Raw genomic sequence first — 12,811 nt, 5'->3', positions numbered from 1 at the left:
GAGTGACCCTCTGTGTTCCCTAAACACTTTGAGGAAGCCAGACACTGACAATCATCTGGGCCTGGACTGAGCTTGCTAGTTGCCATCCCTGCCTAGGTTCAGGTGCTAGACCACACTCTTCCTACAAGGTCCTCTGATGGCTTTCAGGTGGATGGATAGTTGTTTTTTGTTTTTTTTTTTTTAAGACTGAGTTTTCTTCTTGCTGCATGATAAACAAAAATGATTCTCAGTAACAACAACTTAAGAAATAAAGCAGTAAGGTCCCAAACACTCTCCTAAAGAGCAGCTGATCATCCGACAGAGAATGTATCCATACCAGAAAAGTGATTGTAATTCAGGCAAGATTCTAGCTTTGCCTATTCCCTACCTTCCATTTTCTACCTAAGAAACAGAAATTTTAGTGTGAGGAGGTGGCAAATTGAGTTAGCGGAACCAAAAAGGAACTTTTGGACTGGAAGGCTTTTAGCCTCATGTGAAAACCTGGGTAAAGTATGGGACAAAGATCCTGGATTTTCGGCTGCCTGCTCACGTAACTCTTTAATAGAGGCAGATTGCAAGAAGTGAGTCCAGTGAGTTGCAATTTTGATTCCTGAATTGGTTTAGAGATGACAACCTAAGTGATGGCCCCCTTTTTTTTTTTTTTTTTTGAGTAGGCTCCATGCCCAGCATGGGGCTTGAACTCATGGCCCTGAGATCAAGACCTGAGCTGAAATAAAGAGTTGGATGCTTAACGAACTGAGCCACCTAGGTGCCCCAGTGATGGCTCTTAAAAAAAGGTGAAGCACCATTTACCAAAAACAAATTTGATATTAGCTCCCAAAGCTAACTTATTAATATAGACTGAACTTAGCTATTGAAATGGTACTATATTTGAATCTAAGAGTGTTGGGTGCTATCTTTATCTATCTTGTGGCTTATTGTGTGATCACAAATAAATCAAATGACCTCTTTGTGTTCCAGTTCCCTTTTAGAAATTCGACTAACCAGAGGAAAAATTGTATTGGCCAGAAATGCTGATTTATTTCCTTTGACCCTGGAAATTCCCAAGGAACTCCAGTTAGCACTTCCTCAAATCAGTAAAATGTGAGTTGAGAGGGCACTTTTTGTTACCCCAAGTGAAACAGAAAGAGCAAATGGAGCAATATTTAATGCTAACCCTTAGAGCCAAGTAAGGACAATTACCAATAGGGCAAAGCAGAAATGATTTGGCATACCCAAAGAAGGTTGGGTTAGAGCCAGGGAGATAAGTGAAGTGACTGTGACCACCACTGTTCTCTCCTGGCACATGGTGCTCATCACCCAGGGCTTGGTAAGATCAATGCTGGAATGGCACAGGCTTGTGTCCAGTACCTGTTCCAGAAATAGGCTCTGGATGTAGGCACAGAAAGTAAACAAACATCCCACCAGCTGTTGCTGAGATGTATCCCTCCCAGGCAGGCCTACCCACCAGGACTATTGCTGGAAGAGGGAAACCACCCTGGAGCCACTCCCTGGCCCTGCCTTGGGGTGACTCCCCAAGGTTGAGACAAGCTCCAGGCACATGAAGAAAGACTATTTTCCTGAACATTCCAAACCAGCCCAACCAGCTTTGGCCGTACTTGAGTTACAAGATTCAAGACAGGACGCTGCCATAGCAATCTTAGATTTGCGGGAGAGCTGTTTACTTGAACCCAGAAATGGGTTGTTTAAGGCACAGATTCATTCACCTTGCCAATATTTATTGAGCCCCTGCATGGTGCATGGTGGTGAATAAAGCAAAACCACATCTTCCCACATGGACTGATGGAGGGAGAGATAGGGCCTAGCTAATTAGTGCTGTAATCCCTAGTGCTGCAGAGTCAAGGCATTACAAAGGGTGCTTTACAGCATATGGGGAGGAGCTATGAGAGCCCTAGGCCAGTCAGGGTGGGAGGTAGGAGAAAGGTTCTGTTAGGGAAGCTGGATCCAGGAAAAATGAGTAGCAGTCAGACTGAGAATAGAGGGAGAAAAACATGGGGGCATAGCAAAGTCCCAGAAGAGGAAAACAGCACATACACAGGCCTAAACGCAAAAGAAAGTTTGGAGACAGGAAAGTAGTTCAGTGTAGTTGGAGCATAAAGAACAGAGGAGGAAGCATCAAAGGGTGAGGTTGAAAATGAATAAACCAAGGTCAGGTATAAAGGGCTTTGTAAGCCATGTTAAGGAGGTTGGATTTTATTTTAGGGTCAAGAGGGAGCTAATGGGTCATCTGTTTTTAAAGATGTTTGTTTGTTTGTTTGTTTGTTTATTTATTTATTTATTTATTTATTTAAGGGATTAGGGGAAGCAGAGGGAGAGAGACAGGCAGACTCCACACCAAGCTCAGAGCCCAACATGGGGCTCGATTCCATGACCCTAAAATCACAACCTGAGTGGAAATCAAGAGTGGGACACTTGGGATCCCTGGGTGGCACAGCGGTTTAGCGCCTGCCTTTGGCCCAGGGCGCGATCCTGGAGACCCGGGATCGAATCCCACGTCGGGCTCCCAGTGCATGGAGCCTGCTTCTCCCTCTGCCCTGCCTCTCTCTCTCTCTCTCTCTGTGTGTGTGACTATCATAAATAAATAAAAATTTAAAAAAAAAAAAAAAAAGGAGTGGGACACTTAACTCACTGAGCCACCCAGGGGCTCCACTAATGGGTCATTTTAAGAGGGGCAGTGACAGGATCAGAGTTGCATCTAGAAAGATGGTTAGGGCTGCCATGGGTAACACATGATTAAATTGATTAGGGAAGCACAAATTCACACTTGGCAAGGATAGTTCTGTACGAATTATGCAATTAGGTGGTTTGTGGTTTTCCCTTATTTATATTTTCTAGCCTAATTTCTTTGAAGTTATTGTTTCACTGTTACAGAATAAGTAGAATTATGTTTGGTAGCTTGCAAAGATGGACATATCAATACATCACACCCCCTCTTTCATCTTACAGTATGATGGGGCCACTCCTCTATTGGGATGTTAGGTCACTACTCCCTCCCCTTGAACCTGGGTAGACCTATGTAATTGCCTTGCTAATAGAGTACAGGACAAATAATGTGACTTCTGAAGCTAGGGTATAAAAACATCCCACCCTCCCCCTCCCCCACTCCAACATGTTCCTTGGTTATTGTAAGCCAACATGTAGTATGTCTGGCTACCCTGAAGCCATCATACTATAGAAGCACCATGGGAAACAGGTGCTCCCAGCAGCTTAGCCCCCAGCTGTGTGAGTCTTCACACCCCAGGCATAAGACATAGAAGAGATTTGAATGATTTCAGGCCCCAGCCTTCAAGCCACCCCAGCTGACACCAAGTGGAACAGAGACAAGCTGTCCCTGCAAAGCCCTGCAGATTTTATGAACAAAATAAATGTCATGGCTTAAGCCACTGAGTTTTGGACTCGTTTGTTACTCAACAACAAATAACTGGCACGCCATGACCTGGGTTTCAGGTTTTATGTAGCTAATTTCAAGTATTTTATTTTTCAGTCCCTTCTAGTTTCTAATGGTTACAGAATTTTAATACTTATACTGAATGCCGTATGGAGAGGAGCAAAATTGGATGCAGGGCCCAGCTGTGAGGTGGTTGCAATTGTCTAAGGAAGAGATGACAGTGACTTGAGGACTTCTGTTTCCACTTAGGATATGGAATATGCTGCAAGAAAATGTCACTCCCACCCTAGCAATGAGAAATAGCCAGATAATCTACAAAACCATAGCTTTTCTTGAGTTCTCAGGAAGCTGAGGTCACGAGGCAATGAAATAAAACCTCTTCATTTTTTTAAAGATTTTATTTATTTATTCATGAGAGACACAGAGAGAGGCAGAGACATAGGTGGAGGGAGAAGCAGGCTCCCTGCAGGGAGCCCAATGCAGGACTCAATCCCAGGACTGCGGGATCATGCCCTGAGCCAAAGGCAGATGCTCAACCACTTGAGCCACCCAGGCGTCCTGAAATAAAGCCTCTTCAAGGAGAGAGAGGGACACACATGAACAGTTTCAACTTTAACAGAGCATGGAAGAAGGAGGTGACTGTCCTACAAGTGAGTAAGAGGAAACCAACAAAAATTTTAACAGAGCCTAAAAGGCTACACATGCGCTAGCGTGTCAATTTAGAATAGCTTGGAGACTACTCCAGACACAGGAGAGTTTCTACTCACAGGTAAGCTTTCTTCCAGAGGCCTCTCCTGTAGTTCTGAGGAAAAGTGGGAGCAGGGCAGGACATGGGAGGCAGCTTTCCTCCTAAGTGGTGCGAGCATGCGGAGTAGATAAGGCAGCTGCTGGGGAGAAGACAAAAGGCCTCAGCTGCTTCCACAATCCTCTCTTCTTAGCAAAAGCCTTAAGCCACTGAGGAAGGGGCAACAGAGTCTTGCTTGGGGGGGAGGGGGAGTGATAAAAGCCAAACTCACCTGCTTCTGGGTAAGGAGTAAAAACGTTCTTGCCTTTTCTTTAATACTGGCAAAGATCCATTCAGTGAGGAAGAATGGAAGCAAAATCCCTCTATCCCAAAGGGAAAGCAGGAAACCATCACAGGCTGAAGATTCAAGCAAGGGTCTGTTCTGCTCTGGGGAGAGGGCAAGAAACTCTGGCCACCCCAAACCAACCACAGATACAAGGCAGAATTTGGCTTTCAGAGGGAGTAGGGGCAGAAATAATGAAAAAGCCCCACTCTTGACCTTGGGGTGTGTCTAAGACTAAAGGCGAACCAGGAAAACAGACACACACATCCTCAACCCACTGTGTCCTGCCCCTCCAGGAGCCTAGCACCACACGGCAAGCAACAGCAGGCTACTGCTGGTGGAGGGGCAGGCATGCAGGGATGGTTGAAAAGCTGAAGGTGGAGCAGGAACCCAGAGAAACCCTGACACCCCAGTCCCTAGTCTAAGCAGCTCACCACTAGAGGAATTCAAAGCCTATTTTGCACTGAAGTAATGGTGGTAAAAACAAGACCCAAACCCAACCTGATCCCTAACTAAACTGATTCAGCCCCTCAGACCAACAGAAGAGGAATGCCCACTTCTGGCCATAAATACCATATAGTTCAGGCTCTATTATTTACACAGGATGGGCATTCAGTACAAATTTATGAAACATACGAAAAAGTGAGAAAGAAAAAAAAAAACCCAATCCATCATCAAAAGATAAAGAAATCAACAGAACCAGACTCACAGATGACACAGATAGGAACTTTAAAATAATGACTAATATGTTAATGGGTCTAGTGAGAAAGGATGGGCAACCTGCATGAACATATGGGGAGTCTCAGCAGATGCAAGGAAACTATAAGAAAGTCAAATGGAAATGCTAGAAGTAAAAGACTTGATATCAGAGATGAATTCCTTCAACAAGCTATTTCATAGACAAGTACAGCTGAGGGGAAAAAAACAATGAACTTGGGAAAGGTCAATAGAACTCATCCAAGCTGAAACACAAAGAGAAAAAGGAGTAGGAGTAAGAAAATGAAAACCAGGCTTCTGAGATCTGTGGGGAAACAGCAAACAGTCTAATATATGTGTAATTTGAGTCCCAGAAAGTGAAGAAAGAACGAATGGGGCAGAAGCAATATTTGGGGAGATGACTGTTAACACAAACGAAGACATGGCACTGAGCCTAGAGAGAGATGGATGTGGGAAGCATGGAGGGGGAAGAACCATGGGAACTTGGTATCTGAGTGGAATGAGAGTGGAGTGAGAGAAAAGGAAGAGAGAAGCATGGCACCTGGGTTTCTGCATGAGGTAGTAGTGGGTGGTTAGCAAGTGGTGCCGGGATTGCCAGCCTGGCTTAGGTCTGCAGAGCCCATGTTCCATGGGTCACCACCCTGCCTCCTACAGGCTAGACTGGAGTGACAGTGGGTGGGCCTCTGCTCCTTGATGCCCCAGCAGGAGGCTATACTAAGCAGCAGTTTGCTGGCCCCCATGAGTCAATGTGTGGCTAAGAGGCGTATACATCTCCTGTCATTCTCCCCACCTCCCTTTCCCAAGGTCTACACATCACAGGCTGTTCTGAAGGAAAGGTTTTCTCTTTTCTCTTCATGCTGACCTGATCCACTTTTTAAAAATGAGTTCTTTTGCAGATAAGCAGGGAGGGATGAAGCAGAGGTGGGTGAAAGGAATGATGTCTGTGTGTGCATGTGTGCACAAGAAAGGAGATGAGTTACTGAGAGTTTATGAGTATTGTATTTTTCCCTTTTTTTTTAAAGTAGGCTCCACACTCCACATGAGGCTTGAACTCACAACCCTGAGATCAAGAGTTGCATGCTCTACCTACTGAGCCAGCCACGTACCCTGGGTTTTTGAGCATTTTATAGAATAGTACCACTTTGGGTTTTTTATCTTATGTCCATTTTGGATGAGATTATCCACTGGTAACTCAGCAGATGCCAAGGTGCAGCATGGTCTTCAGCAGAGTGTCTGATCAAATAAATCATTAGATATGGGAGACAGGATGAAGGATGTAGGCTGGATAAAAGCATAGTAGTATAAATTCACAGTTGTTTGAACAACCATCTAGAAAGTAAGCCATTGATAAACTGACAGGATGCTGGTTTCTTTTTTCTTCTTCTCTCCTCCTCCCCCTCACCTTTCCCCTTCTTCCTCTCCTCCTTCTCTTTTCTCATTATTCCTCCTTTTTCTTTTTTCTGCTCAGCTCAACATTTAAAAAAAAAGATTTATTTATTTAAGAGAGAAAGAGAGAGAGCAAATGGGAGAGGGGAGAGTGAGAGAGAGAATCCCGAAGCAGACTCCCCACTGAACATGGAGCCCTATCTGGGGTTTGATTCCAGGACCCTGAGATCATGACCTGAGTCAAAATCAAGAGTCGGACCCTAAACTGACTGAGCCACCCAGGCACCCCCAGCTCAACATTTTTATTAATGATTTGGCTAAGTGCATAGAAGGCATCTTTACCAAAAGTGAGAGGATAGGTAACTGATTGGCCAACAGAATCAGACTGTAAAAATTTTTATAGACTGGAATGATGGGACAAAGTATGAAATCGAACAGGGATAATATGAAGCCCTTCATTTAGGATAATAATAAATTAACTCTACAAATAGAAGACAAAAAAGAACTGTGTATTAGTTTATTCTAGTGACAGAAGCCAGACTCAATCTAGATTAAGCCATAAAGGGACATTGATTGAGAAGGACAAAAGTAGAGCTGGCCTCAAGGTCAGCTGGATCCAAGGACTCAAACAGGATATTCAATCTCCTCTTTCTTCCACTCTTAGCTTTTCTCTATTTCTTTCTGTGTAGGTATAGCAGGTAGACAACTGGAAGTTTTGCACATCATCCCAGTTCTGCACATCAATCCAGCCCTTCAACGCCATATATGAAAGGACTTTGATTGGCCTGGCCTGGGTTACATGCCCATTGTTGAACCAATTGCTGTGACCAGGGACAGGATACTTTTACTGGCTGAGCCTAGGTCACGGGCCCAAACCTATGGCTAGAGACACAGGGTACCATGGTTGGCAATCCCACCAGAACCATTTGAGAACGGGAAGTAGGGGAGAGTTGCTGTTACCTGCAGAAACACAAAAAGGATGCTGAGAAACCAAAACAACAGATGTTTGGTGTCCTTACGGTTCAATTGAGTCAGTAGTGTGTACCTGCCAACATTTATAATTCTAGGAATCAATAGTGGAAATGTACTTAGGGCTATAATAGTGTAAAAATACATTCTGCACTGCTCATATGACTCTGAAGCATCATCTAGGCACTATGAAAGAGGAACATTAACAAACTCACAGTGCTCGCTGGAGGAGGGGTCCAGAGTGAGGAGGCTCAGAAGATCATCTCATTTGAAGAAAGATCAAGGCAATACAAATTGACCTGGAAAGAGAAGATATGATAGACATAGTTGGCCTTAAAATATATGGAGGGGGCAGCCCAGGTGGCTCCAGTGGTTTAGCGCCGCCTTCAGCCCAGGGTGTGATCCTGGAGACCCGGGATCGAGTCCCGCTTCGGGCTCCCTGCATGGAGCCTGCTTCTCCCTCTGCCTGTTTCTCTCTCTCTGTGTGTCTCTCATGAATAAATAAATAAAATCTTTAAAAAATATGTATGGAGGAATCTTGAGTAGAAAAATGAAACACTGACATACAATGGACAAACTAGGACCAGTGGGAGGAAGTTTCAGGGAGATTGGTTACCATTCCTTACAAGGTAAACTTTCTTTTTTTTTTTTTTAAGATTTTATTTATTTATTCATGAGAGACACACAGAGAGAGAGGCAGAGACACAGGCAGAGGGAGAAGCAGGCTCCATGCAAGGAGCCTGATGTGGGACTCGATCCGGGTCTCCAGGGTCACACCCTGGGCTGCAGGCGGCGCTAAACCGCTGAGCCACCGGGGTTGCCCCAAGGTAAACTTTCTAATAGCTGTCCAAGAATAGACAAGGCTGCCTTGTAAAAGGTAGGGGATCCCTGGGTGGCGCAGCGGTTTGGCGCCTGCCTTTGGCCCAGGGCGCGATCCTGGAGACCCGGGATCGAATCCCACGTCGGGCTCCCGGTGCATGGAGCCTGCTTCTCCCTCTGCCTGTGTCTCTGCCTCTCTCTCTCTCTCTGTGACTATCATAAATAAATAAAAATTAAAAAAAATTAAATAACAGGTAGTGTGTCTGGGCAACCTGGGTGGCTCAGGGGCTTAGTGCCTGCCTTTGGCCCAGGGCCTGATCCTGGAGACCCAGGATTGAGTCCCACGTTAGGCCCCCTGCATGGAGTGTGCTTCTCCCTCTGCCTGTGTCTCTGCCTGTCTCTCTCAATCTCTCTCTCTCTCTCTCTCTCTCTGTCTCTCATGAATAAATAAATAAAATCTTAAAAAAAAAAAAAAGTAGTGAGTCCCCTGTCACTGGAGGTGTTCAATCAGGCATCAGATGTAAAGGGGATTCCTGTATCTGACAAAAAGTTGGATCAGGTGCCCTCTAAGGTCCTTTCCAGTTATGAAAATCTATGGTTGTCCATTGGAGACCTACAGGCACTTCCTGCTAGTAAGTCCATCCCTGGACTCCCCAGAATCTGGGAAGGAGAGCTGGTGAGCTCTTTTCCCTTCCTAGATGATAATGATCTCTTCCAATGAACACTAGATCACTTACCAACAATCAGAGGGAAGTTCTCCTACGCACACCACCAAGCAATTCTCATACACCAGCAGGAGGTCCAAGAATCCAGCCCAATTCTATCACTATCTACCCAGAGATTGTATCAGATTCTGCAGGGTAAAGGTTCAGTCTTACAAGACTGTCCCCTAACTGCCACTTCAGATGCCCACTGCAAGCCCCGGGCTGTTACCTGTGCTTCTGACCAACTGGCTACAGATTGGAGGTTCCAACCACCTCCTCCTTAAGTTCAGTTAATCTGCTAGAGCAGCGCACAGAACTCAGGGAAACACAACATTTATCAGTTTATTAAAGGACGTGTTAAAGGACAGAAATCAACAGTCGGATGAAGGGATACATAGGTGAGCTTCCATGCCCTCTCCAGGCACACCACTCTCCACAAACTCTGTGTGTTCACCAACTCCAAAGCTCTCCCAACCTAGTCATTTTGGGTTATTATGGAGGCTTTATTGCATAGTCATGACTGAGTCACTGGCCATGGGCTGGTTCAGCCTATAGCTCTTCCCCCATCCCTGGAGGTTCCCAGCCTCTACTCACATAAGTTGTTCCTTCTGGCGACCAGCACCTGCCTTTTTTTGGGGGGGTCCATAAGTCACCTTCAGTAATAACAAGACATCTATTTCACCTTTCTGGCTCTGAAGTGTTTTCATAAACTGTGGATGAACACCAAATATATCTGAGAAATATATTTGGTCATCTAAATGACCAAGTATGCATTTCTTATAAATCATTTTAACATAGATGGGAGGCTGTGAGCAGGCACAGGAACTGTCCATCACAGCTGCAGCCAGACAAAGAGGTGGGACAAAGGGGTGTGGGGCAAGGCATCAACAGCATCTGCCCTGGTCCCTTTCCCACTTGGTCCAGGACCTATCTTCCAGAGACAGCATGGGACCTTTGATTTTCATGTTCTAGCCTCTGTGACCCAGTGAAATCTCCAGGTCAGCTAATTCTGCATAATCTTTTCTGAAGTCCACCCACAGCTCTTTTGGGTTGAAGTCTCCCTTCTGGGCTGAGCAACCTCAAGGGCTGTCTGGGCTGAGGTGCATGGGCACTGGACTCTCCAAGCTGCCACCTGTTCTGTTCTACACCCACATGTGAGCTTGGTACATGATGACATTAGGGCCACTGGCTGCATTGTTCACTCTACTATAATCAAGGCCAGAAATGGTTGAAGGATGGATGGGCTCCAAGTTTCCTCTGCTGATGGCCTATTATTTCTTAAGAAGAAAAGGCTAAGAAAGACTGAGAACTCAAAGACCCTGAGAGACCTCAGTCAAAGCCTTGGAGACACTTTGGAAGATGGGAAATCAATGCACTAACATTAGAGGCAGGATTCCCCGTCCAAGTTGGTGTGCCACTCCAGTTACCACTCCTCTGGCCTTGTTCAGAGCTCTGAAACCCTTCTCTCTCGCTCCTGTTCCTCTCTCTCTCTTACCTTGCATTCCTGAGTCATACTCACTGTCTTTCCAGCCGTCCCTTCTGTCTTCCTTCATGTTAGTTACCTCCTGCTATGAGGCTACATTACCTCTGATGGTCACACGACTCCCTGATTTTGCCTCACTTCTTACCATCCCTGCTCAGTGCTCTGATACCCATCTCATCACCTGGGAGAAAGGGAGGCGGAGCTGCCAGTATTTATGGTGAGTCTGGGGTGAGATGGGCCTCCCTATGGGAAAGAGGGGGTGTGTGCTGGGGTGTGTTGGCGTGGAGTTCAGTTTTACCATTGTTAGATTAGGGCAAGGCAAATGGATGGCAGATGTTATCCAGCCAGTGGAAGAGCCTGGTCAGCAAATCAACTGAAACCCACCTAAGGTCTCAGGTGAGAGATGAGACAAAATACTGGATCCCACCTCAGCTCAAGACAAGGCACTTTACTGAGATGGGAGCGGGGCAGTGCGGGCTGACTCCTCTCCCACCTGTCCCCTCTTCCCTCTCTTCCTCCCTCAGGCTCCCTCCATCGCTCTTGCTCTTCAGTCGGGGCTTCTCTCCCCCTGTGCTGTCATGAGTTCCCTACGTCTCTCTTTGTCTCTTTTATCTTCTTTCTGTCTCAGACTCTGCTGTGCTTTGTTCATCATCCCCCAGTCCCCCGTCACTGAGACCCTGTCACCATCTCACTTTTTTGCCTCTTCACATTCTCTCGGTCCCTAAATATGCTTAGTTTCTCTTGGTCACCGTCAAAGGGACTGGCGTATGCCTCTGACTTGATCTGTTTTTCTGTGTCCGTCTGTCCATATTCCCAAAAGCCCTTTAACTCCAGAACGTCTGGCTGGAGTGGCTTTTCTGAGAACAGAGCCTGGGACAGCCACCCAACGTGTGTGTATGTGCGCGCACGCGGAGTCGGAGTCGAGGTGGCCGAGAACATTTCCAGCCCAGCGGTCGTCATGGTAACAGCCTGGGCGGGCCAGGCAGGGGACACGGCGAACCACGTGGGCTTGACCTTTCTGTGGGTGTCACGTTTGAGCGGGAGCTGGGGAAAAACAGCAACAACTGCTTCCCTCTGGCTTCCAGGCCACGCTGAAAGGAGAGAGGCAGAGAGGAGGAGAGAAGCGGGACAGCTGGCAGCAGAGGGAGAGGAGAGAGTTAGCCAGAGCCATCTCGAGACCGGGCGGGGGAGCGGGGCGCGAGCACAGGCCCGCACACACGCACACACCGCTTGGGGTCGGCACCGGGACTCCCACCACGAGCTGACCTGTGGAGGGCACCAGACATCGTTCCTGGAGGTTCAGCCCGCGCTTCAGCCGCCAGCCGCCAGCCGCTGGCCGCAGCTCCGGGTAGGTGGTTACTAAAAGGTCAGTTCCCCACACTCAGAGCTCCCCTCCAGACTCCTTCGGATCAAATGTCACTTTTTCCATATTGCAGAAGCCTCTATTGCTCTAAGGAAAATCTGCTAAGAGAAAAAAAGAGCCAAATGATTCTTGCAAAAATAGAAATATTATAAATGCAAAAGTCCAAAGAAAGACACTCAAAAGGCATTCTAATCCTCCTTCCCCTTTTCCCAGCTCTGAAGGTCACTCCACAGTTGCTTCTCATGCCCCCCGGGTCAGTGGGGAGAGATGAGGCTGGGTCCCGGGTCCACTTCTCTGGCAAGGGCACAAGAAGGGCCTCCAGATCTTTTGTTGCCCGTGTGTGATGGGGGCTTGGACTCACAGCTTTCCTCCTTGCCTGTAACATACCCATTCTGCTCCTTATCTTTCTCCTATGCAGCAGACATACAGGTGCCAGGACGAGGTGTCCACCGGTGTCCTGTTAATCCCGTGACCTCTTAAGGAGATGTGAAGGGTACAGGGTAGCCTCAGGTCAGCTCCGTAGAGAACACAACTCACCTGTGGATCTCAATTCTAGACTTTCTTTAAAAAAATTTTTTTTTAAAGATTTTATTTATTTATTCACGAGAGACGCAGAGAGAGAGAGGCAGAGACACAGGCAGAAGGAGAAACAGGCTCCACAGAGGGAGCCCGACGTGGGACTCGATCCCAGGTCTCCAGGATCAGGCTCTGGACCGAAGGTGGCGCCAAACCGCTGAGCCACCCGGGCTGCCCAATTTCAAGTCATGGCCATGCAAGAAATCTCAAACCTTCTGGGAAACACGACTATGGAAAACAAGACCACCAACTCAGGGTGAAAAGTAAGGTCTTGCAGTGTACTGACAATCTACACGCAGGAAAGACATGAAGTGGACACTCACCAGCCAAGAGGTGGGT

At 46.8% G+C, this 12,811-nt stretch overlaps 1 long non-coding RNA gene across 4 annotated transcripts; it reads right to left on the bottom strand.

Moving 5' to 3' along the window:
- Positions 1-3,876: 3,876 nt before the first annotated feature.
- On the bottom strand, positions 3,877-12,565 carry LOC111093325. Of its 4 annotated transcripts, none has more exons than XR_005381515.1 (4): positions 9,084-12,565; positions 7,743-7,826; positions 4,156-4,559; positions 3,877-4,032 (listed from the first exon to the last, which is right to left on the bottom strand). It is a non-coding gene; the product is annotated as an uncharacterized LOC111093325 (long non-coding RNA). The 4 variants fall into 4 exon arrangements; XR_005381516.1 differs by having other exon boundaries at positions 3,877-4,559; positions 9,084-9,760; positions 11,800-12,565; XR_005381514.1 differs by having other exon boundaries at positions 3,877-4,559.
- Between the last annotated feature and the right edge of the window lie 246 nt (positions 12,566-12,811).

The sequence above is a fragment of the Canis lupus genome, chromosome 30 (genome assembly GCF_011100685.1).
Source record: "Canis lupus familiaris isolate Mischka breed German Shepherd chromosome 30, alternate assembly UU_Cfam_GSD_1.0, whole genome shotgun sequence".
Taxonomy (NCBI): domain Eukaryota; kingdom Metazoa; phylum Chordata; class Mammalia; order Carnivora; family Canidae; genus Canis; species Canis lupus.
Note: the sequence above shows the minus strand (reverse complement) of the source record. Positions and strands in the feature narration are given on the sequence as shown.